This window comes from Sciurus vulgaris, assembly GCF_902686455.1.
Source record: "Sciurus vulgaris genome assembly, chromosome: 12".
Lineage (NCBI taxonomy): Eukaryota > Metazoa > Chordata > Mammalia > Rodentia > Sciuridae > Sciurus > Sciurus vulgaris.
In genome coordinates this window covers 11449450-11477023 of record NC_136473.1, presented here as the reverse complement: position 1 = coordinate 11477023, position 27574 = coordinate 11449450, and the positions used below count along the sequence as shown (strand labels likewise).

The following is a 27574-nucleotide window of genomic DNA, read 5'->3' as shown; positions in this document are numbered from 1 at the left end:
AATAGAGCAAGCAATTATGAAATTCATCTGGAAGAATAAGAAACCCAGAATAGCTAAAGCAATCCTTAGCAGGAAGAGTGAAACAGGGGGTATCGCAATACCAGATCTTCAACTCTACTACAAAGCAATAGTAACAAAATGGCATGGTATTGGTACCAAAATAGAAAGGTAGATCAATGGTGCAGAATAGAGGACATGGACACAAACCCAAAAAAATACCATTTTCTCATACTACACAAAGGCGCCAAAAATATGCAATGGAGAAAAGATAGCCTCTTCAACAAATGGTGCTGGGAGAATTGGAAATCCATATGCAACAGAATGAAACTAAACCCATATCTCTCATCATGCAGGAAACTAAACTCAAAATGGATTAAGGACCTCGGAATCAGACCAGAGACCCTGCAGATTATAGAAGAAAAAGAAGGTCCAGATCTTCAACATATCAGCTTAGGACCAGACTTCCTTAACAGGACTCCCATAGCACAAAAAATAAAAGCAAAAATCAATAACTGGGATAGATTCAAACTAAAAAGCTTTCTCTCAGCAAAGGAAACTATCAGCAATGTGAAGAAAGAACCTAAGAGTGGGAGAAAATTTTTGCCAATCATACTTCAGATAGAGCACTAATCTCCAGAACCTATAAAGAACTCAAAAAACTCTACATCAAGAATGCAAATAATCCATTCGACAAATGGGCTAAGGAAATGAATAGACACTTCACAGAAGAAGATCTACAAGCAATCAACAAACATATGGAGAAATGTTCAACATCTCTAGTAATAAGAGAAATGCAAATCAAAACTACCCTAAGATTCCATCTCACCCCAATTAAAATGGGATTATCAAGAACACAAGCAATAATAGGTGTTGGTGAGGATGTGGGGAAAAAGGTACACTCATACATTGCTGGTGGGGCTGCAAATTAGTGCAGCCACTCTGGAAAGCAATGTGGAGATTCCTTAGAAAACTTGGACTGGAACCACCATTTGACCCAGCTATCCCACTCCTTGGCCTATACCCAAAGGACTTAAAATCAGCATACTACAGAGATACAGTCACATCAATGTTCATAACTGCCCAATTCACAATAGCCAGACTGTGGAACCAACCTAGATGTCCTTCAATTGATGAATGGATAAAGAAAGTGTGGTGTATATATCTATATATATATATATATATATATATATATATATATAGATAGATATATACAATGGAATATTACTCAGCCATAAAGAATGATAAAATTATGGCATTTGCATGCAAATGGATGAAATTGGAGAATATCATGCTAAGTGACATAAGCCAATCTCAAAAAGCCAAAGGACGAATGATATCGCTAATAAGTGGATGATGACACATAATGGGGGTGGGAGGGGTTAGTGTTAGGGTTAGAGTTAGGGTTAGGGAGGGGGGCAAGAATGGAGGAAGGAAGGATTGTATAGAGGGAAAAGAGGGGTGGGAGGGGTGGGGGGAAGGGAAAAAAATAACAGAATGTATCAAACAACATTATCCTATGTAAATTTATGATTAAACAAATGGTATGCCTTTACGCCATGTACAGAGAAACAACATGTATCCCATTTGTTTACAATAAAAAAAAAAGAATTGAATCCTCAACACCCCCGCCAAAAAAAAAAAAAAAAGAAAATCTTATACAAAATCACATTGGCTTAACACTCTTGGAGAGATTTACTCTCACAACAAAAAGATCAAATAAACAATAAGCTCTGGATATTGTCCAACTGAGACTGGAAATTCTCCCATCTACTCTAGGTTCTGCCCTATTCTGTCTGTGGACATCATTTCCCAGCTTGGAACTGATTGCATAGCATAGCAGCACAATATACAATTTAGGAGAAGGATTCACCTTTTCTTAAAATAACCTACTTAGAACAGAGGGATACCTGCAGAGAAGACCCTCAGCAGGATCCTTCTCATGTTGAATTTTCTAGGAGTGTGTCACAACCCCATTTCAACAGTGACTGCATGCAAATGGCAATGAAATTAACATGAGTGACCCAAAGAAATAATCTGGAAGAAAGAGATGTTGGAGAGACAGCCATCTCAATCACTGTGCTCATAATGAAAAGGCAATGATTTATTTAGATTTAATGTTTCCAGTCTTGTCTAGAGTTTGAACTGTTGGGAAACCTAAAATGTAGTAATATCTTAAGATTTATTTCTATCAAATAATTATGAGTCTCTGGATTGGAGACTCAGGTTTAAATGAATGGACTCATGTAAACAGACACAGAATGATCAGCTGTCTTCATTCACATCTTTCTCCCTGATTGTTGGCACAAGAATAGACCAATAGGTGAAACTGGAAGCCTCACTGAGCAGTGGGTCTGTTAGAGGAGAAATGCAGAGAGAGTGAGAGTAGTCTGACCATCTTTCACTACTCTATTATTTAATGCAATCTGAATACATTGGCATTCATGGGAAATTAACTGAAGAAAGAAGAGAAACCCAATAATTTCAATTCAGGTGGATCAAAAATGTGATGCATGGAGATGTAGTAGAAGCCACAGAGCAAGAGATGTGCTTAGCATGGAATGGCTAAAGTTAAGGTATTATCTAGGTTGCCTCAAGTATAGTCTGGGAATGTGTAGATATTCTTAGGAGAATACCAAACAAATGGAGATTTTCCATTCTCTGCATAAAGATTGATCCAGGATGTCAACATATTCTGTGCGGTAATTCAGAGAACTAAAGGAATGCATCAAGAAGTAGGTAACCCTATGAACATGTATGATAACTACCTTGTGTACAACCATAGAAACAAAATAATGTACCCATTTGTGTACAATGAATCAAAAATGCAGTCTGTAAATATATAAAAAAATATAATTAAATAAATACTCTAATAAATATTAAAGATAAAAAAGTAGGTAAGATAACAGAGTCAAAATGATAGCAGCCATGAGACCACCATTTTTGGTAAGATAGTTCCACTTCACATGTGAGAAGGAAGTTTGGTGTTTCTAGGTCTAATGATATAGATATACCAGGTCTCCATCACAAAAGCGAAAGATCACCAGTAAATGAAGTAAGTAGTTTGAAACTTTCCCATCATAGCTATGTATTATATCAATATTCCTAATAGAATGATTAGAAAGCTAATTGTTCATTGCCCCTGATTAGTGATCTTCATCAATTTCCTCAATTTTTCACCAAGGGGAGTTGAATTTTCTCTTTTTTATATCTGAAAGCATCAGAAACTAGAAATTTCTCCATATTGCACTATTGAGAAATTCATGCAACAATAAAGGCAGGTTTTGCATTTTTAATTGATCTTTGTAATGTCACAGCATGGTTTTCACTTAGAGTAATAATTCTTCATAAATTTAATATGTTCTTATTGTTGGATATTTATGTTTTTGTCAGAAATTTCTCATAGTTTGTGCAATTATACAGTCACTGATTATGAGACTCTTCTCCAGCATAGTTTTAACATGACACCTGTCCAGCCATTTCGGGCACATTGTGATAAGCCTCTGTTGATATTTTGGTTTCCTGTATCCCATCTCCTCTCCAGTTGGCGCCCATGTTAAGCTGCTGTGCTGATCACCCTGGATGTTCCTGGCAGCCCAATGTGAATGGATCAGACAGTTTGAGAAGAGTGTGTCTCAGTGGAAACAGGGACTGGTGACCTGAGTGACCACACCCAATGTCTTTGAGATGGTAGATCCTTCTTTTAATATTTGCCAACCATTATCAAGGATACTGCAGTCTCAATATAATTGATTTGAAAAAATAAAGATCTTGGTTCACATCTTACCTGATGTTTGCATGCAAACAAATGTATATAATCTAGGAATAACTCTACTTGCTCTAATGTTTAATAGCAGAGATGTTCATTCCAGGATATGGTACAATATCTCTCAGTGTAGGAATCATCAGGTGTATTTTAGACACAGAATAATTGTTTAGAATTAATCATTTGTACTTCTAAGAATTGTTGATGAAAACTGTAAACTACTTATAAACCAATATTGTATATTTTCGCATCACATTTTATATCTGTAAACTCAGTTTCACTTTTTATGTGATTTAAATTGGCCTACATATCTTCCCCCCAAAAAAACTCCCAAGATGCTATAAATAAACAGATTTAACCTTGGATATTGTTGAGGTTGTTGACTAGTGAGATCTGGTGGATGTGGAGCAAGGACATTACGGCTTTGTGTCCAGGACATTCAGAGAGAGACTTGGGCACAAGGTATCATGTCCAAATAGGCCAGCTGGAGCCCAGGATCAGCAGACAAATATTCTTATCTCAGAGAGAAGACAGGTGGTGACAATATCCAGCAGATGCATCCCAGGTAAAGTCAAGAAACACCGTAATCCAAGTTTGTGTTTCACAGGAGGTGATAGGAAAAATTTAACAGTAAACCACAAAGTACTAGGGAGGACTGAGGGCTCTCAGTGAGGTTAGTGACACTGAGCAAAAGGAGTTGGAGAGAGGGCTGGTTTTCTTCCATGAAATTCTTTTCTGTTTAATTTTCAGGTTCAGAACTTTTTCCCTTTTATAAGTAAGTAGAATTAGGACTGCATTAAGCACAGAGAGTTGGTTTCCAGCTTGCCAGTCAGGTATTGTGTAACCCTTGCAAGTGACATGTGTGTATTTTTTTTCTTATTTTATGAAATCAAAATTTGTATTGGGTGATTTTTATTCCACAAATAATGATTTTAATTTACATTTCCCCAAATGCTCAATATATTTTAATATTGATTTTTTATTTTCATTATTTTCACTTGTTGACTATCATTTTATATATTGCCCATTGAAATAGTTTTTCTTTATTTCATTTTCAGTTATGAATATTTTTTGAGCCATTACTTAGAGTAGATGCAAAACCAACCACCCCCAATATGGAGGTTAATACACAGAACCTTTGTTACCTCATGATTCTTTTGTTTGACTCTGCCTTTTCCTGCCTGGAACTCAATTAATGTCATCCAGCTACACTGGCTTCTCATGTATTTGTAACTAACTCTCATATGCATCTGAAGAACAGTGTAGTCCCTCTGCTTTGGTCCTGCTTGCTCTGTTGCCTGGGGAGTCGAGCTCCACTCTATGGAGCTTTTCATCCCCCAGTTGACAACCCAGGCTTCACCTCATCACATAGCACTCTCCCCAGGCAGTGAATGATCCTTGCAGAGTCTTCTCATGTCTTGGCTCAAAATGGGTGCATCACTGTTTCTACCAAGTTTTAATGACCAATGAATGTTAGAGAGGAAAGACCCAAGAGGTGGACGTAGACACCTTGTCTTAGAGAAACAATTTTAAAAAGTCACAGAGAAAAGAGTTTGAATACTGGGAGTTGTGAATTATTGGGGGGAGCACTTTGTGAATGGTGGACAGCATTAATATGTTCTGGATATAGTTTTATAGATGGAGATGTATATGTTGAAATATTTTCTCCCACATTCCACTTGTGCTTCCATTCTCCTTTTGTTATATTTTCATGAACAAAGTGCTTCCTTTTATTCTTGTCTTCATGCCTTTACTTCGTGGTTGATGAGTATCATGATTCTTCTTGTATTAGAAAGTAAATATCATAATCCATTACTTTACAAAAGTGTTACAGTCTTTAATTCCAAATTTAAATCACCTGTTAACATTATGGAAAATAGAAATCTATATACACACATAAGTTTTAAATCACTAGATGAACTTCTCAGTAATAGGAACTACATTTCTTGCTACTTTTCTATCATCAGTTGCCTGGTTTCCTCTTTCCCACAGTCTTAATGGTGGTGGAAAATTATGTTTTCTGCCCTACATCACAAAGCATTTCCTTACCTCTTCACTCATTTAAAAATATCTTGGCTATTGTAGACTGATCTCATACAAAGAATTTGCAATCACTATCGATCTCTTCACAGATTGTCATTGTTTGCTTGATATTGCATTGGAATTCATTATTTTGGAGAGAAACTACTTTGAATCATTGAAGCTTCTAATCCATGATTGTGATATTAGTTTGTAATATTTAACCAGACTTTTAACATATTAATGCAAACATCTCAATGAAGGCATTTGTGTAAGTTCAAATAAATTTATTCATACAGCAGTGATAAGTTTGATAATGTTTAGATATACATATTCACTTTGAGAATTCCCAAGTGTATACCAAAGTTCAAAGAAGAATGCAGTCGATGCTATTTATATAACTCATCAATTTTTAAGTCATCAGTATTTACTCTCTCACCCCTTCTTAAGGATATTGCAAAAGACTTAAGTATCCATTCTTTTGAGTGTGTTAGCAATTTGTGAATATTGATTTCATCTCATGGGTAAAATATTTTAAATTTAGACATAGAGATTCTCTTTAAGGCATCCCCTTTCTTTTTCTGAACAGGATATAATTAGTACTTTAACTGTTCCTGACTTATTGAACAAAATCATTGTTGGAGTTTTAACTTTCCATTGGTAGGATGTAAAATCAAACTGCATCCTTGAAATTTATACAGTTATCTTACATCATTGTCAATGTTGCATCTAGATTTTCCTGGGTCCTTTAAGTACATGACACTGTAATCTCAGAATAACGTTAATGTTATTTTGCAACAGCTTCCTTTTCAGATCTCATTTTCTCTGTAGTTGATGCAGTTTGAATATATTACATGTCAAAAGTGACTTCTTTTTTATTTTCACCTGATAACGATTGATCATTTGAGTGTTTTGATTGATGTCTTCAATAAGTTTTGGGGACCCCTCAGGTATTTTAAATGTTTCTGCAAATATGTGATTTCATTGGATTTCCAGGATTGGGAATAGGTAGTCTACATATGCTCAAAACTTTCTACTTCTGTGATAGGTTCTTGATTTCCAATTGACTGAAGAAGGCATGAAACATCTAGACGACCTGAACAGAAATTTGCAATATCTTGCTATGCACTCATAGGTAACTTTGGTACATATGTCACATTTTTTTTTGTTTCAGGTTCAAGTCTTCCCTTCCTTTTCAATGCAGATTTGATCAGAACTCAGATACTGCATTTGGCTGTCAAAGTTTTCAATTGAGGTTATTCAGAGAACACTTGGTTTTGAGTTTAAAAATGTTGACATCTCAATGCACAGCATAAAGTAGTTTTTGAAAAGAGAGTTTCAAAATCAAGGGAAGAGTGTGCAGAGAAAACACCCTTGTTGAACTACTTGATAGTCATCCCACTATTTTCACATTATATATGTTCTTTTGGCCTGTCAGAATTATAATTCAAAATACAATTAAATGTGATGATTTTTGAAAGGGGATTATAGAATAGATGATTACATGTGCTTAAGTATTGGAAGATATATTGTTATCATTACTAATATTTTTTAATATAGATAAAAATGAAGGACCAAGTGGGAACATAATATGTAGTGACAGTACCAAGCAGTTGCCAATTTCTGATGCCTATTAAATATGTCAAGAAATAATGATTTTCTGTGACTTTTTTCTGATACAGAAATCTAAATATGATATGGTGAGCTCCTGGGATTTGTAAGTGTCCCTTATACTCAACATTCTTTCCATGTCTGAATCTACCACTATGTCCTGAGTGATGGTCAGTAAGCAAATAATTAATGAATTAGTGAAATGAAGTGAAATTGTGAGCAATATGCTGAACACATAAAATGTTTCTGTATTGGTCAATATTTGAACTTATCTTTCTACTAAACATGACATAAATGGATGTGACTTGCTCCACCAAAAGTAAGTAAATAAATATTGTGCAATCCTTTTTCCGCTTTAACTGAGTATATAAAATAAGAAAAGATTTCTTTGCTTTGGTAGATTGACTATCAGTCAATAATTTATTCATCTCCCTTGAATGAATGAATATGAATATGAATTCTTATCTCTGTGAATTCTTTTTTTCTATTCTAAAATTGAAATAGAATTTGAATAATTTAGTCATAATTTTTAAGAATAAACATTTCCTATAAAGCTATTTTCTTGAAAGTAGGAATGGCAGATTCTCCAACCACTCAGGAAATATAATGGAGCTGTGTAGGTGTCACTTCTTTAACCCTGTGGAAATGGAGTCACTGAGTGGATGATACAGTTTTCTTTCTTATATTTGTATGACTGACCATCTGAGATATGCATTTACTGATGAATATTAACATGGAACCTTTGTCATGACTTCTGCAAGTACCTCCCATGTGGATAGAGATGTGGGAGATGGCTCAGATGCTGTTGATTGAACACATCACTCCTGTTAAAACGCGCTTTTTATCAACTCCCATTCTACTACAGCAAAGTTCACCATCCAGTGAAAAAGGCACTGACTTTGAACCCAGTGAAATGTTTATCCTCAAGAGTCTTACCTTGCACTGGCTCTGTTATGCTGAAGATTTGTTTGTTTTGACTCATTAAGAGTAAGCACAAATTTGGCTACATGTCTCCCAGCAGGGATGGAGAGATGATGTCACATTTCTCACATATGAGAAAATCAAACTTCTCAGGTTCTACAGAAGTAGCTGTTGACACTTATTAGTATGTGTTTCTCTAACTCACGGAGTAGCCAGAAAACATTTTGCATTTAGCTCATGGTTCACAGTCTGCGAGATGAAGCACACATGTCCAAGGTGAGCAGCAGTCTAAGGGCTCCCTTCCAGCAGCTCCAGGACCTAAACTCCTGGAAACTGGGGAATGAGGTTCTCCTTTCTGATGGTTGTCAAGCAGATGAGAGGGGAACCAGCCTGGAAAACAACCTGATTGGTCAGATATGTGAAGGTTGAAGAGGGGAGAGTTGAATAATTTTCTGTTTAGGAAATAGGCTTGATTATTTTTACTGGAGGGAATTAAAATTAGACATAATATTGGGATTTATAATCCAAATTCACACATGCATGCAACATCTGGTGAACCTCATGCCTCGGTACCTTCCCTCTCCTTGCCTTCCTCCTGACTTCTTCCTCTACTACCCTGATTTCCCCTCTTCTACTGTTATTTTAATCAATGGGACATGTACATGTACATGTTCATTATGGATGGTCTGACATTTTCTTGCTGTGGCGTATTCACATGAGGAAGCAGCATAAATGGCAGATGTCTTTCCCCGGGTACTTCTGCAATCTCCCCCTTTTCCACTCCCTTCTTCTCGATCCCTTTCCTTTCCTGAGCCAGCGCTCATCGTACCGAATCTTCTTTTGATGATTATATTCTGCAGACAACCAGGAGCATTTTGCACTTTATTCAATGCCATATCTGGAGTCATGATTGATATTTTAAAGAAAAACTGAAACAATCTTAGTTACAACATGTTTGAAGATATTTCTCCTAAGTCACAAGGAAATCTAACATATAGAATGATGGGTGAAAATGTTGGACTAGACAATCCCCAGATCAGAAAGAGTATACTCTCTGGATAGTGTCCCTGAGAATATAGACATTCTCTCATCTCCTCCTGGATATTCCCTGTTTTGTCTGTTGACATCATTTTCAGTCTGGAAATAGACTGCACAATATCCAAACTAGAAAGAGGAGCTACCTCTTTTTCAAATAACTTTCTTACCACCAACGTGATTCTATAACTAATAAATGAATTCATCAAAGTAGCAGGATATAAAATCAATAGCCAAAAATCAAATGCATTCCTGTATGTCAGTAATTAATCCCTAGAGGGGCAGCTTCCTAGTGGAGCACTGCATTATCAAGTTCCTCCAAGACTTTAGGCTACAGAAGGCTCAGAGGTGAGTTATTGGAAATCTACAGAGACAATATGAGTCAATAGAGGAAATCTGCAATATCCAAGAGTTTCACTACTAGAGGAGTAGATACTTGAGAAATATGAGAAAACAATGGAAGAAAATGTCCAAAACAAACCTAGATGGCATAGCAATAAAATCCAATGACAGCAAAGCAGAAGAAATGTCAGAAAGTGAGTTCAGAATGTACATAATTAAAAGGATCAGGGAAGCAATCAAGGACCAAATGCAGGCGTTGATGAGATGAAAGAGCAAATGTAGGCATTGAATGATTACCCCAATCGACAGTTAAAAAAGCAAATACAGGAAGCAAAAGATCATTTCAATAAAGAGTTTGAGATATTGAAAAAACAAACAAACAAACAGAAATCCTTAAAATGAAGGAAACAATAAACCAAATTAAAAACTCCATAGAAAGCATAACCAATAGGATAGAACACCTGGAAGACAGAACCTCAGATATTGAAGAAAATATATTTAATCTTGAAAACGAAGTTGACCAAACAGAGAAGATGGTAAGGAATCATGAACAGAATCTTCAAGAATTATGGGAAATCATGAAAAGGCAAAATTTAAGAATTATTGGGATTGAGGAAGGCTTAGAGAAACAAACCAAAGGAATGAACAATCTATTCAATGAAATAATATCAGAAAAATTCCCAAATCTGAAGAATGAAATAGAAAATCAAGTACAAGAGGCTTATAGGACTCCAAATACACAAAATTACAACAGACCCACACAAAGACATATTATAATGAAAATACCTAACATACAAAATAAAGACAGAATTTTAAAGCCTGTGAGAGATAAGAATCAAATTACATGAAGGGAGAAACCAATATGAATATCGGCAGATTTTTCAACCCAGACGCTAAAAGCTAGAAGGGCCTGGAACAATATTTTTCAAGTCCTGAAAGAAAACGGTTGCTAACCAAGAATCTTATATCCAGCAAAACTTACCTTCAGATTTGACGATGAAATAAAATCCTTTAATGATAAACAAAAGCTAAAAGAATTTTTAAAAAGACAGCTGGCATTACAGAACATTCTCAGCAATATATTCCAAGAGGAAAACTTGAAAAATAATGACGTAAATCAGCAAAGGGAGGAAGAACCCTAAAGGAACAGGAACAGTCAAATAAAAGAGAAACTAAGTTGTGTCAAAAAAAAAAAAAAGCCAAATGACTGGCAATACAAATAATATCTCAATAATAATCCTGAATGTTAATGGCCTGAACTCATCAATCAAAAGACATAAACTGGCAGATTGGTTTAAAAAGAAAATCCAACAATTTGTTGCCTGCAAGAGATTCATCTCATAGAAAGAGAAACACACAGACTAAAGGTGAAATGATGGGAAAAAACATACCATGCACATGGACAGAGCAAAAATGCCGGAGTATCCATCCTCATATATGATAATGTGGCTTTTAAGACAAAGTTAGTCAGAAGGGATAAAGAAGGACATTTCATACTGCTTAAGGGAAGCATCAGTCAGCAAGACATAACAATCATAAATATCTGTGCCCCAAATAGTGGCTCATCCATATGCGTCAAACAAATCTTCTCAATTCCAGAAATCAAATAGACTTCAACACAATAATACTAGGTGATTTTACACACCTCTCTCACCAATGGACAGATCCTCCAAACAAAAATTGAACAAAGAAACCATAGATCTCAATAACACAATCAATAATTTAGAGTTAACGGACATTGATAAAATATACCATCCAAAAAAGGGTGAATACACTTTCTTCTCAGAATCACATGAATCCTTCCCTAAAATAGACCATATTTTATGCCACAAAGCTAATGTTAGCAAGTACAAGAACATAGAGATACTATCTTGTGGGGTTTTCAAGATGGCGGCCTAGAGGGTGGCTGCATTACGTGTTGCTCCAGAACTCAGGATTCAAGAGAGGAGATATTGAGACGCTTGGGACCAACTCAAAGTAGCCGGGTGACTCTCACCCCCTGGGGGGGCATCCCGGATGGGACGGGGGTCCCGGAACGCAGGAAACTTTGTGAAGTAGAACTGCCGGCGAGACGCCCCTCCCCCCGCTGGAGCGCCATAGAGGAGGCCGCTCGGCACAGCGCTGGGACTCGGAGCAGCCACTGGGGCTCCGGAGGCTGCCCGGGGGAGGAGTGGCGGGGAGAACTGTGTGGACTCAGGACACCGGGGCCTGCCCTGAGGAGGAGGAGAGGAGCGTGGCCACTTGGATTCGGAGAGACTGCGCCAGAGCTGCAGGCGGTTGCCAGAGGAGAAGCCGCACGGCGAGCTGTTTGGAATCAGAACGACGCTTCTGAACCCCGGGGCCTGCCCTGAGGACGAGGAGGAAGAGGAGCAGCCGCTTGGATTCGGGTGACTATACGGGAACTACAGGCGGTTGCCAGAGAAGGGGTTGCGTGGCGAGCTGTTTGGACTCTGACCACTTCTGAACCCCGGGGCCTGCCCGGAGGAGTAGGAGAAGGAGGAGAAGGAGCGCGGCGGGTCCTTTGGACTCGCAGTGACTGCATTAGCGCTCCAGGCGGCTGCTCAGAGGAGAAGGCGAGTGGTGAGTTGTTTGGTCTTAAAGTGACAGCTCCTGAACACAGGGGGGCTGCCTGGAGGAGAAGCGTGGTGGGACGCTTGGTCTTGAGGGACCACACCAGAGCTCCGGGCGGTTGCCCAGAGGACCCGTGCAGCGGGTCACGTGGATTCAGAGCCACTCAGAGGGACTGCTCCTGAACACCCGGGGGGTTATCTGGAGAAGGAGGAGGAACGGGCAGGGTCACTTCCACTCGGAGTGATTGATTGCCCCGGGCTACGGGTGGTTGGTGGGAGGAGGAGGCACGAAGTGAGTTTCTTGGACTCCTAGTGACCGCACCGGCATACTGGGCGGTTGTCTGGAGGAAGAGGCCTGTGGCGGGTCTCTGGGACTCAGAGCGATTGTTCGGGGCCACAGGTGGCTGCTCAGAGGAGGGGCCGCACAGCCAGGCGATTAGGTGCAGAACAGGGTCCCAGGATCTAGGAGGCTTCTGGGTGGAAGAGCCGCACAGAGACAGGCTTAGGGCGGAGCGAAGGTTCCAGGCCTATGGGCAAATTCTCTGAGGAGGGGCAGCCTAAGGAGATTCATCTGCGAAGGGTGAGGCTCCCAGGCCCAGGAGGTAGGGCCGGGCCCCTGGAAACTTTGCAGAGGAAGGCAGCCCAGCCCAGGCAGTAGCTGTAAATTGAGGGGAACCTCTAGGAGGAAACTGACCAGCGAGACCTCCCCACCGGGTGAGTCTTCCCTGCTGGGTGAGGTTTCCCACAAGGACGGTAAAACCAGAGACTCAGGCCCAAACAGGCCTTGCCTCAGCCCACAGCCTAGGTCCCCTTTGGATGACCATTGGTCAACAAGTGGAGGCACCTCTGCCCACTAGCAGGGAATATACCCCACCTGAAGGCCACCACTCCTAGAGAGGCAGCTTCCTTGTGGAGCACCGCATTATCAACCTCCTCCAAGACTTCAGCCTACTGAAGGCTAAAAGGGGATATATATAGAAATCTTCAGGGTCATTGTAAATCAACAGAGGAAATCTGCAATATCTCAGCGGTCCACTGATATCTGAACAACATGAGAAAACAAGGAAAGAAAATGCTGCAAACAAATCTAGATGTTACATCAATAAAATCCAATGACAGCATGGCAGAAGAAATGACAGAAAAGGAGTTCAGAATGTACATAATTAAAATGATCAGAGAAGCAAACGAGGAGATGAAAGAGCAAATGCAAGCATTGAATGATGAGATGAAAGAGCAAATGCAAGCATTGATTGATCGCACCAATCGACAGTTAAAAGAGCAAATACAGGAAGCAAAAGATCATTTCAATAAAGAGTTAGAGATATTGAAAAAAAACCAAACAGAGATACTATCTTGTATTCTATCAGATCATAATGGCTTGAAATTATAAATAAATGACAGAGTAAAAAAGAAACTACTCCAACACCTAGAATTAAATAATATGCTCTTTTATGATGAATGGATAACAGAAGATATCATGAAGGAAATTAAAACATTGTTAGAGGTAAATGAGAAAAAAGAAGCATCATATCAAAATCTCTGGGACACTCTGAAAGCAATTCTTAGAGGAAAATTTATTTCATGGACTGCATTCAATAAAAGGTGAAAAAAATTGACAAATAAACGACCTAATACTATAGCTCAAAGCCCTAGAAATAGAAGAACAGAGCAACACCAAAAGTAGTAGAAGACAGGAAATAGTTAAAATCAGAGCTGAAATCAATGAAATTGAAACAAAAGAAACAATCGAAAAATTGACAAAATAAAAAGTTGTTTCTTTGAAAAAATAAACAAAATAGATAAACCCTTAGCCACAAAAAAGAGAAGAAGAGAGAAAGCCCACATTACTAAAAATTTGGAATGAAGAAGGAAATATCACAACAGACATGATTGAAATACAAAACATAATTAGGAGCTATTTTGAAAATCCATGCTCCAACAAAATAGAAAATCTCAAAGATATCAGCAGGTTTCTAGAGACATATGAATTACCTAAATTGAACCAGGAGGACATACAAAATTTAAATAGATCAATTTCAAGTAATGAAATAGAAGAAATCATCAAAAGCCTACCAACAAAGAAAAGTCCGGGACCAGATGGGTTCTCAGCCGAGTTCTACAAAACTTTTAAAGAAGAGCTCACTCCAATACTTCTCAAAGTATTTCATGAAATAGAAGAGGAGGGAACCCTCCCAAACTCATTCTATGAAGCCAATATCACACTGATACCTGAACCAGACAGAGACACATTGAGGAAAGAAAATTTCAGACCAATACCCTTAATGAACATTGACACAAAAATTCTTAACAAAATCTTAGCAAATCTCATACAAAAATATATTAAAAAGATAATGCACCTTGATCAAGTGGGTTTTATTCCAGGGATGCAAGGTTGGTTCAACATTCAGATGTCAATAAATGTATTTCACCATATCAACAGACTTAACGTCAAAAATCACATGATTGTTTTGATAGATACAGAAAAAGCATTTTATAAAATACAGCATCCCTTCATGCTGAAAACACTAGAAAATTTTGGGATAGTGGGAATATTCCTTAACATTGTAAAGGCCATCAATGCTAAGCCCAGAGCCAATGTCATTCTAAACGGTGAAAAATTTAAAGCATTCCCCCTAAAAACTGGAACACTGCAGGGATGCCCTCTTTCTCCACTTCTATTCAACATTGTCCTCGAAACTCTAGCCAGAGCAATTAGACAAACCAAGAAAATTAAAGGGATACAAGTAGGAAAAGAAAAACTTAAACTATCCCTTCTTGCTTAAGACATGATTATATATTTAGAGGAACCAGAAAATTCCAAGAAAACTTTTAGAACTCATAAGTGAATTCAGTAAAATAGCAGGATATAAGATCAATGTTCATAAATCCAATGCATTTTTGTACATGTGATGAATCTTCAGAAAGAGAAATTTGGAAAACTACCCCATTCACAATAGCTTCAAAAAAATAAAATAAAATACTTGGGAAACGATCTAAAAAAAGATGTGGAAGACCTCCACAATGAGAACTACAGAACACTAAAGAAAAAATTAAAGAAAACCTTAGAGATGGAACGATCTCCCATGTTCGTGGATAGGCAGAACTAATATTGTCAAAATGGCCATACTACCAAAAGTGCTATATAGATTCAATGCAATTCCAATTAAAATCCCAATGACATACCTTACAGAAATAGAGCAAGCAATCATGAAATCCATCTGGAAGAATAAGAAACCCAGAATAGCTAAAGCAATCCTTAGCTGGAAGAATGAAACAGGGGTTATCGCAATACCAGAACTTCATCTATACTACAAAGCAATAGTAACAAAAACAGCATGGTATTGGCAGCAAAATAGACAGGTAGATCAATGGTACAGAATAGAGGACATGGACCCAAACCCAAATAAATACAATTTTCTCATATTAGACAAAGGTGTCAAAAATATGCAATGGAGAAAAGATAGCCTCTTCAACAAATGGTACTGGGAAAACTGGAAATCCATATGCAAAAGAATGAAAATAAACCCCTATCTCTCACCCTGCACGAAAATCAACTCAAAATAGATCAAGGACCTTGAAATCAAACCAGAGACCCTGCATATTATAGAAGAAAAAGTCATTTCAAATCTTCAACATGTTGGCTTAGGATCAGACTTCCTTAACATGACTCCCACAGCACAAGAAATAAAAGCAAGAATCAATAACTGGGTAGATTCAAACTAAATACCTTTCTCTCAGCAAAGTAAACTATCAGCAATGTGAAGAGAGAGCCTACAGAGCGGGAGAAAATCTTTGTCGTACATACTTCAGATACAGCACTAATTTCCAGAATATACAAAGAACTAAAAAAAAACACTACATAAATACAGGTACCTCATACTAGACCAAGGTGCCAAAAATATTCACTGGGGAAAAGATAGCGTATTCAACAAATGGTGCTGGAGAAAATGGAAAGCCACAAGTAACAGATTCAAATTGAATTCTTATTTCTCACTGTATATGAAATACAACTCATTATGGATCAAAGAGTTAGGAATTAGAACAGAGACCCTGTGACTACTAGAAGACAGAGTAGGCCCAAGTCTTCATCATGTTGGCCTAGGATCTGACTTCCTCAACAAGATCCCTAAAGCACAAAAAGATAAATCAGGAATTAATTAATAGGATGAATCCAAACTAAAAAGCTTCTTCTCAGCAAAAGAAACCATCAGTAATGTGAAGAGAGAGCCTATAGTTTGGGAGAAAGTGTTTACTACATGCACCATGAATAAAGCATTAATCTCTAGGATATATAAAGAACTCAAAAAGAAATAACAGCAAAAAGTTAAACACAATCAATACATGGGCTAAGAAACTGATCAGACACTTCACAGAGGAAGATAAACAATCAAGAAACATTTATATAAAAAAGTCTTCAACATATTTAGCAATTAGAGAAATGCAAATCTAAATGACTCTAAGATTTTATCTCACTCCAATCAGAATGGCAATTATCAAGAATACAAGCAACAATAAATGTTGGTGGGGATGTTGGGAAAAAGGTACACTCATACATGGTTTTTGGGAATGCAAAATGGTGCAACTATTATGGAAAGAAGTATGAAGATTCCTCAGAAAACTTGGAATGGTACCACCATTTACCTCAGCTATCCCACTCCTTGGTCTACACCCCAAATCAGCATACTACAGAGACACAGCAACACCAATGTTATAGCAGCACAATTCACAATAGCTAAACTATGGAATCAGCATAGGTGCCCTTCAGCACATGAATGGATAAATAAAATGTGGTGAAAATATATATGATGGAATATTACTCAGGTTTAAAGAAGAATTTAATTTCTACCTTTGCTGTTAAATGGATGGAGTTGGAGAATATCATGCTAACTGAAATAAGCCAAACAAAAAACCAAAGGCCAAATGTTTTTTTTCTGCTGGGCAGATGCTAATGTGCAATAATGGTCGGGGAATAGGGAAAATAGAGTTACTTTATATTAGGTAGAGGTGAGTGAAGGGAGGGGACAGGGTATGGGGGTAGGAAGGTTAGAAGAGCGAAACAGTATTTCCTCATGTACATATACAACTGCAACACTGATGTGTTCCTACAATCTGTATAATCAGAAAAATGAGAGATTGCACTTCATTTATGTATGATCTATCAAAATGTATAAATGCATTCTGTTGTCATGTACAACTTATTAGAAAATATTAAAACATTAAAAAAGATATACTATGCAAACATTAATTAAAATAAATAAGAAGTGTCTACATTGGAAGCAAATAAGTAGACTTTGGAGCTCAGAAAATTATGGACACAGAAAAGGACATTATATCATGACATAAGGTTGATCTTCCAATAGAAAAACTATAACCCTAAAGGTAACCCAAACAACAGAGCTGCAAAATATTGAAGAAAACCTGATTGAAATGAAAGAATGAATAGACAAGTCAACAAGTATAGTTAGATATTTCAATACTTCTCTGTGATGATGGAACAACTATACAGAAAATTAGCAAGAATATGGAAGAACTAAACAACTTTGTTATACAGAGGGATGATGATTTTATAAATCAATGTTAATGAGAAAACTGCACCCATCAATGGCAAAATACAGTTTTTTTTTTCAAGTACTCTGAAACATACACTAATACAGACCATACCCTAGGCCATAAAATAAACCTTAACCAATCCAAATGAAATCATATATCATGTGTTCCCTGACCACAGTGAAATTAAACAAGAAATCACATAATGATAACATCAAAATCTTCAAGCACTTGAAAACTAGAAAACACACTTCAAAATAATCTATTCAGAGATTATACTAATGTGAAATAAAAATGAGTGGAGCGAAAGTAATTGTACAACACTTCAAAATTTGTGGGACACAGCTAAAGTGGTACTTAGAGGGAAATTTATAGTATTAAGTGGATATATTAAGGAATAAAAATGTCTTCAATCAATAATCCAAGTATTCATATCAAGAACCTAGGAAAAAGAAAAGCAAAATAAATCCAAAGCAAACACAAGGGAAAGAATATTGTGTTCCATAATATGTTAAAGCAAAAACCTATGCAGAAGTATTCACTGAAACTTATGTGCAGGTTTGAAATAAACATTTGATTACAATATTACATTTCCAGATGTTTGTGAGGTCTACCTATTCAAATATTAAGTTATTTTTGATATCAACATCTGGTAGTATAAGCCATTCCAGAGTTGACCAGTCTTTCTTCTGAGTGGCATGACCTTTTCTAGTCAGTATTTACTTTCATTCAATCTATGGTCAAACCTGTGCTCCCGAGAACCATCTTGTCTTAAATGTTTTCATATATTTTTAACTCTCACTATAACATTGTTATCATGCTGCTTCCATAACGTCTATATTCTTGGGTAAATATCATGATTACTCCAATCCCCCCGAAAAAACATTTTAGAACAGAGGATACTTACATGGGACCCCAGCAGGATCCTTCTCATGTGGCATTGACTAGGACTGGTTCACCACCCCTTTTAACAGTGACCACCTGCTAATAGAAATGAAATTAACAAGAGAGACTCAATGACTAATTTGGAGAAAAAGGGAGATTGGGTAGATAACTATTTTGCTCACTGAAATCCTAGTGAAAAAGCAATAATTATTTTAGATTTGACATTTCCAGGCTTGCCTAGAATTTGAACTACTTGATATAATCTTAAAACATTGAAATATCTTAGAATTTATTTCAGATCAAATGAGCATGAGTGTTTGGGATGGAGACTTAAGTTTAATTGAATGGGTCTATGTAAATAGAATCACAATAGCTAGTTCTCATTATAGACATGTTTCTCCTAGATGGTCCAAGACCAGATCAATAGGTGAAACTAAGAGGCTTCACCCAGCAGCAGGTGTGTTACAGGAGAAATGTAGGAAGCGTAAGAGGAATCTGACCAACTTTAACTTACTGTATTAGTTAATAAAATCTGCATACATCAGCTTTAATGGGAACTTAACACAGGAAAAACAAGATACCCAATAATTGCAACTCTGCTGGATCTGTAATTTGATACTTGGAGATGTAGTAGAAGCCACAGAGCAAGAGATCTGATTAGCATGGAATGGTTAAAGTTAAGATTTCATGTTAGTTGCCTCAAGTACAATTTATGTATGAGTAGAAATTCTTAGGAGTTGATCATGCCAAGAACTGGAAAGCTTCATTTGTCTGAATGAACAATGATTTATGACATCAACATATCTTGGAAAGAAACTTAAACTAAGAGAATGAAAGGAGTGCACCAAGAATGTGTAATAGGATGAGAGCAGCCTTAGAAGGCCACATTTTACAGATGTGGTTTCCACCTGGTATCTGAGATGAATGTTTGGAATTTTGAGGGCTCATTATATTATTAAGGTCTCTATCAAAACCCAGAAAGATCTCAAATAAAGAACTTAGCACTACATTTTCCTATAATACATATATGTAGTATTCATATTTCTAATAGAATAATTTGGAAACTCAGCATTAGTTGCCCCAAATTATCTCTTTGGATCCATTTCCTCACATTTTCAAGCAAGACGAATTGAATTTTCTGTGTCTCTACAACCAAAAGCATCCTATCCTAGGGTTTCTCAATTTTAAAAATTCAGTAGTTTATGCAACAATAAAAGCAACTTTTGCCTTTTTTGTTATTGATCTGCATAATGTCTCAACATGATTCTCACTTAGGGTAATAAGCCTTCATAAATTTTGTATTTTCATTTTGTGAGTATTTAATGTTCTGAAAGAAAATTTCCATAGATTAGAAAATAAGAAAAGAATCCACTGATCACCACACTTTTCCCTAGCATGGTAACTACATGACATCTGTCCTTAACATTTCAGGAAAAGTGTGATAATCCTCTGTTGATATTTACATTTTCTGTATTTCCAATTGGACATTGAAATCCCAAGGGAGGAGCCATCTGCTTTCCACTTGGAGCCCTTGTTAAGCTGCCGTGATGGTCATTAGGGATGTGCATGGCAGGCCAAGGTGGATGGAAAACAAAATTTGGGAAGAGTGTGTCTCCGTGGAAACAAGAACTGGTCACCAGCGGGGTCACCCAAGGTCTTTGTTCTGAACTTTCAGATAGTAGATTCTTCTTTTAATATTTGCCAACCATTATCAAAGATGCTATTGTCTCAATATAGTTGCTTTTAAAAATTAAAGAGCTGGGCTTAGATCTTTCCTGATGTTAGGAAGCAAACATATGTATATAATCTAGGAATAATTGTTTTTGGTCTTGATTTTAATAGGAAAGATGTTCTTTCCATCATATGGTAAAATACCTCTCAGTGTAGGAATGGTCAGATATATTTTAGACACATAGTTACTGTGTAGAATTCATCATTTGTAAATCAAAGATTTGCTCATCTCTATTGAAAAAATCCTTATATAATATAGGTGTTTATATATGGCCACAATGCTTTATTTCTCTAATCTTACCATTTCACAATTTTGTATTTAATTTAGCCTACAAATCTCCCCACCAAAACCAAGATTCTATAAAGAATTAGAGTTCACCATGGATTTTGTTGAGGTTGTTGACTAATGTGTCTGGTGGATGTGGAGAAAGGGCTTTCTGGTCCTGTGTCCAGGACGTTCATGGAGAGACTTGCTCACAAGGTACCATGACCAAGTAGACCACCTGGAGCCCAGGAGCACTACAAACATTCTTACCTCAGAGAGAAGACAGATGGTGACAATGACCAGAGAATTCAAACCAGGTAAATTAGGACACACCATAATCCAAGTTTGTGTTTTACAGGAGGTGATAGGCAGATTTTAACAGTTAATTGCAACCCAATAGAGAAGACTGTGGGTTCTCAGTGAGGTTGGAGTCACTGAGCAAAAGCAGTTTCAGAGAGGGCTGGTTTTCTACCAGGAAATTCTTTTCTCTTTAATTTTCAGGGCCTGAGCTTTTTACCATTTTCAAGTAAATACTTTTGTTATAATACAAAAGTGAAACAATAAATGCTGGGAATTGAAATATATACTGAAGCTTTAACAATCACTGGGAATTCAAAATTTCAGAAAGTTCATAAGGTTTCTGCTGCATCTTGCAAAATATTTTCCAAGAGCAGTCATTAATTTATCCTTCATTAAGCAGCACGAGATAGCAACATTTTTTGGTGCACACTTCTCAGGGCTTCTCAGCACTGCACACTCATCAACAATGGACATTCTTTGTTGCAAAGCAACATAAGAAGTTTTGTAAAGTATTTTGCAAATGAGAAAGTTAAAAAGGCTAATTGTTTTGCCATTTTAAACTTGATTCCATTTTGAGTGTCAGAGTTTGAATAATGTACAACCATTCTTTTAAATTCTGTGTTTTTGTGTGTGGCATAAGACAGTTCATTTTATCAAATAATGTGTGATAAAGGAGGGATTTGTCTTAAAACCAAAACCACAAGAGAATTGGATGTGTGTAAGGACCAGAGCTTCTCCTTTTGTATAAGTAAGCAATTTATGGAAATTATGGAAGTCACAAAAAGTCTAGTTGATTAGAAAGCTTGTCAGAGAATCACTATTCAGAGAGAATAAGTAATTACAGTTTATTGTCTTTCCTATTTTTATTTTAATTTATTTATATTATAAAAAAATGGGATACATGTTGTTTCTGATTGTACATGGAGTAACAGCATACCATTTGCGTAATCATACATTTACATAGGGTAATGGTGTTTCATTCATTCTGTTATATTTTCCTTCCCCCCCACCACCCACCCCTCTTTTCCCTCTATACAGTCCTTGCTTCCTCCATTCTTGCCGCTCTCCCACCCCCCATTATGTGTCATCATTCGCTTATCAGTGAGATCCTTCGTCCTTTGGTTTTTTGAGACCAGCAATGTATGAGTGTACCTTTTTCCCCACATCCTAGCCAACACATATTGTTGCTTGTATTCTTGAAGATTGCCACTCTAATTGGGATGAGATGGAATCTTAGGGTAGTTTTGATTTGCATTTCTCTTATTACTAGAGATGTTGAACATTTTTTCATATAACTGTTGATTGCTTGTAGATCTTCATCTGTGAAGCGTCTGTTCATATGCATAGCTCATTTGTTGATCGGATTATTTGCATTCTTGGTGTAGAGTTTTTTGAGTTCTTTATATATTCTGGAAATTAGTGCTCTATCTGAAGTATGAGTGGCAAAGATATTCTCCCACTCTGTAGGCTCTCTCTTCACATTGCTAATAGTTTCCTTTGCTGAAAGAAAGTTATTTAGTTTGAATCTATCCCAGTTATTGATTTTTGGTTTTATTTCTTGTGCTATGGGAGTCCTGTTAAGGAAGTCTGATCCTAAGACAACAAAGTGAAGATTTGGACCTACTTTTTCTTGTATAAGATGCATGGTCTCTGGTCTGATTCCCAGGTCCTTTATCCATTGTGAGTTGATTTTTGTGCAGGGTAAGAGATGGGGTTTTAATTTCCTTCTGCTGCATATGCATTTCCAGTTTTCCCAGCACCATTTGTTGAAGAGGCTATCTTTTCTCCTCTGCATATTTTTGGCAACTTTGTCTAGTATGAGAAAATTGTATTTATTTGGGTTTGTGTCTGTGTCCTCTATTCTGTACCATTGATCTACCTGTCTGTTTTGGTGCCCATACCATGCTGTTTTTGTTAAAGTTCTGGTATTGTGATAACCCCTGTTTCATTCTTCCAGCTAAGGATTACTTTAGCTCTTCTGGGTTTCTTATTCTTCCAGATGAATTTCATGATTGCTTGCTCTATTTCTGTAAGGTACGTAATTGGGATTTTAATTGGAATTGCATTGAATCTGTATAGCACTTTTGGTAGTATGGCCACATTGACAATCTTAATTCTGCCTATCCAAAAACATGGGAGATCTTTCCATCTTCTTAGGTCTTCCACAATTTCTTTCTTCAATGTTTTGAAGTTTTCATTGTAGAGATTTTTTACCTCTTTTGTGAGATTGATTCCCAATTATTTTATTTTTTTTTTTTTTTGAGAATATTGTGCATGGAGTTGTTTTCCTCATTTCCCTTTCTGCTCTTTCATCACTTGTGTATAAAAATGCTTTAGATTTATGTGTGATGATTTTATAGCCTGCTATTTTTCTGAATTTATTGATGAGGTCTAGAAGATTTCTGGAGGAGTTTTTTGGATCCTCTAAATATATAATCATATCATCAGCAAATAGTGACAGCTTAAGTTCCTCTTTTCCTATTTGTATCCCTTTAATTTCTTTGGTCTGCCTGATTGCTCTGGCTAGAATTTTGAGGACGATGTTGAATAGAAGGGGGTGAAAGAGGACATCCCTGTCTTGTGCCCATTTTTAAAAGGAATGGTTTCAGTTTTTCCCCATTAAGGATGATGTTGGCCATGGGCTTAGCATAAATAGCCTTTACAATGTTCAGGTATGTTCCTACTATGCCTATTTTTCCTAGTGTTTTGAGCAAGAAGGGGTGTTGTATTTTGTCAAATGCTTTTTCTGTGTCAATTGAAACAACCATATCATTCTTATCCTTATGTCTATTGACATGATGGATTACATTTATTGATTTACAGATGTTAAACCTCCCTTGCATTCCAGGGATGAACCCCACTTGAACGTGGTGCACAATTTTCTTAATATGTTTTTGGATATGGTTTGCCAATATTTTGTTAAGGATCTTTGCATCTATATTCATCAATGATATTGGTCTAAAATTTTCTTTCCTTGATGTGTCTTTTCCTGGTTTGGGTATGAGGGTGATATTAGCTTCATAGAATGAGTTTGGTAGGGTACCTTCCTTTTCTATTTCCAGGAATACTTTGAGAAGTATTGGAGTGAGTTCTTCATTGAAGGTCTTGTAGAACTCAGCTGAGAATCCGTCTGGTCCTGGGCTTTTCTTGGATGGTAGGTTTTTAATGGCTTCCTCTATTTTATTGCTTGATATTGATCTGTTTAAATCATGTATGTCCTCCTGGTTCAGTTTGGGAGGAGCATATGTCTGTAGAAATTTGTCAGTGTCTTCAGTAGTTTCTATTTTTTTGGAATACAGATTTTCAAAGTAGCTTCACATTATGTTCTGTATCTCCGTGTTGTCTGTCGTGATATTTCCTTTTACATTATGAATTTTAGTAATCTTTCTCTCTCCTTCTCTTTGTTAGTGAGGCTAAGGGTTTGTCTATTTTGTTTACTTTCTCAAAGAACCAACTTTTGTTTTGTCAATTTTTTGAATTGTTTCTTTTGTTTCAATTTCATTGATTTTAGCTCTGATTTTAATTATTTCCTATCTTCTACTACATTTGCTGTTATTCTGTTCTTCTTTATCTAGGGCTTTGAGCTGTAATGTTAGATCATTTAGTTGTTGACTTTTCATTCTTTTTTGGAATGTGCTCCATGCAATAAATTTTCATCTTAGTACCACTTTCATAGTGTCCCAGAGATTTTGATATGTTGTATCGTCGTTCTCATTGACCTCTAAGAATTTTTTTATCTCCTCCCTGATGTTTTCTGTTATCCATGTTTCATTCTATAGCATATTATTTAGTCTTCAGGTTTTGGAGTAATTTCTGGTTTTTATTTTGTCATTGATTTCTACTCTCAGTCAATTATGATCTGATAGAACACAAGGCAGTATCTCTATTTTTTTGCATTTCCTAAGGGCTGCTTTGTGGCATAACATATGGTCCATTTTTGAGAAGGTTCCATGTGCCGCTGAGAAGAAAGTGAATCCACTCATTGATGGATGGAATATTCTATATACGTCTATTAAGTCTAGGTTATTGATTTTGTTATTGAGTTCTATTGTTTCTTTGGTTGGATTTTGTTTGGAAGATCTATCTAGTGGTGACAGAAGTATGTTAAAGTCACCCAGAATTATTGTGTTGTGGACTATTTGATTCCTGAAATAAAGAAGGATTTGTTTGATGTACAGGGATGCACAGTTGTTTGGTGTATAAATATTTACTACCATTATGTCTTCCTGATTTATGGTTCCCTTAAGCAGTGAGAAATGTCCTTCTTTATCCCTTCTAACTAACTTTGGCTTGAAGTCCACTTTATCTGATATAAGGTTGGAAACCCCCACTTTTTTACTGAGTCCATGTGCATGGTAGGTTTTTTCCCATCCTTTCACCTTTAATCTGTGGATGTCTTTTTCTATGAGATGAGTCTCTTGCAGGGAGCATAATGTTGGGTTTTTCTTTTTAATCCATTCTGCCAGTCTATGTGTTTTGATTGATGAGTTTAGGCCATTAACGTTCAGGGTTATTGTTGAGATATGATTTGTATTCCTAGTCATTTGGCTTATTTTTGGTTTTTAAGTTGGCTTGGTTTCTCCTTTGAGTGGTTTTTCTCTAAGGTTTTTCTCCCTTTGCTGACCTACATTGTTTTTTCTCATTTCCTGCTCATGGAATATTTTGTTGACAACATTCTGTAGTGGATGCTTTCTATTTGTAAATTCTTTTAACTTTTTTTTACCATGGATGGATTTTATTTCATCTTCAAATCTGAAGGTTAGTTTTGCTGGGTATAGGATTCTTAGTTGGCAACCATGTTCTTTCAGAGCTTGAAATATGTTGTTCCAGGCCCTTCTAGCTTTTAGAGTCTAGAGAAGTCGGCTGCTATCCGTTTTGGTCTCCCCCTATATGTAATCTGATGCATTTGTCTTGCAGCCTTCAAATTCCTGTCTTTATTTTGAATGTTAGGCATTTTCATTATAATGTGCTTTGGTGTGAACCTGTTGTGATTTTGTGCATTTGGTGTTCTGTCAGCCTCTTGTATTTGATTTGCCATTTCATTCTTCAGGTTTGGGAAATTTTCTGATATTATTTCATTGAATATGTTGTTCATTCCTTTGGTTTGTATCTCTGTGCCTTCCTCAATCCCAATAATTCTTAAATTTGGTCTTTTCATGATGTCCCATAGTTCTTGGAGATGCTGTTCATGATTTCTTACCATCTTCTCTGTTTGGGTGACTTCATTTTCAAGATTAAATATCTTGTCTTCATTGTCTGAGGTTCTGTCTTCCATGTGGTCTAGTCTTTTGGTGATCTTTCCATTGAGTTTTTTATTTGGTTTATTGTTTCCTTCATTTCAAGAATTTCCGTTTTTGTTTTTGTTTTTTTGAGAATCTCTATCTCTTTGTGAAATGATCTTTTCTTCCTGCAGTTGCTCTTTCAGTTTATTGGTATTATCATTCATTGGCTGCATTTGCTCTCTTATCTAATCCTTTGCTTCATGAATCATCTTAATCATGTATAATCTGAAGTCCTTTTCTGACATTTTTCTAACATACTGTCATTGAATTCTATTAATATAGAATCTAGATTTGTTTGGATCATTTTCTTCCCTTGTTTTTTTCATGTTGTTCATGTATCTTCCCTTCTAGCAGTGCAGATCTGGGATATTGCAGATTTCCCCCTATAGGCTTATAGTGGCCCTATAGGTTTCCAAAACCTTTTCTTTAAGGGGAGATCAATATTAGCAGTGCCCAATTCAGACACTATGCAATCCTAGACCAAATAACCCCTCTGAGGACAATAACAAAATTGTCATAGTAAACAGAATGTGTTCAAATATTATCTTCAGTAAAAGAAACAGATTTGCAATAAGGTCTGCAGTTTCAAATGGAGGACAAAGAGGATGCAGAGGGATGTAGAATGTGGCTGTTAATTGGACAAGAAAAGAATATACAGAAGTTCTATATAATATAAAGGGTGAGAGTGTAATCAAAAGAAATTGGATGTTAGCATGCAAAAAAGGGAGAAAGAGACTCTGAGGGAACAGGTAAACAAAAGGAAAAGAGAGAAAAAAAAGTAAAGAAATAAAAACTTAAATTTTTCAATAAGGAGAAAAAAGAAAATCTACAGTATAACAGTCACATAGTAATGAAACCTCCCAGTCTTCAGTTGCCTGATGCATGAGAGGTACATGACAATGAGCTTCAAGCCTCTCGCAGGCATCTCAGAGGCATCCCAGGATGGGATTTGCCCCACCTAAAGATCAGATCTATGGCTTCCAGGATTATCCAAGATGGTCACTCTGGCTTCAAATGTGTTGGCAAATGGGGAGCTGCAGCTCAAGGTGTGACTGTGATCAGCAAGGAGGTCCTGGAGGTGGGATGTGGTTGGTCAGGTAGGGGTCCTGAAGGTTGGGTGTGTTTGGCATGGTTGTGGGATCCTGGAGACTGGGTGCAATCAGTCAGTCTGGGGTCCTGGTGATAGGGCACAGTCAGTTGGTCTCGGGGTCCTGGCGGCAGGGAGCAATCAGTCAATATGAGGGCCCCAGATGCAGGGAGTGATCGGTCGGGCTGATGAATCCTGGAGACAGGGCTCAGTCAG

The 27574-nt window shown here is 36.9% G+C and overlaps 1 long non-coding RNA gene across 1 annotated transcript in view; it reads right to left on the bottom strand.

Moving 5' to 3' along the window:
• Positions 1-27574, bottom strand: part of LOC306642121 — a 770670-nt gene that overhangs the window by 636453 nt on the left and 106643 nt on the right. The window lies entirely within an intron of this gene.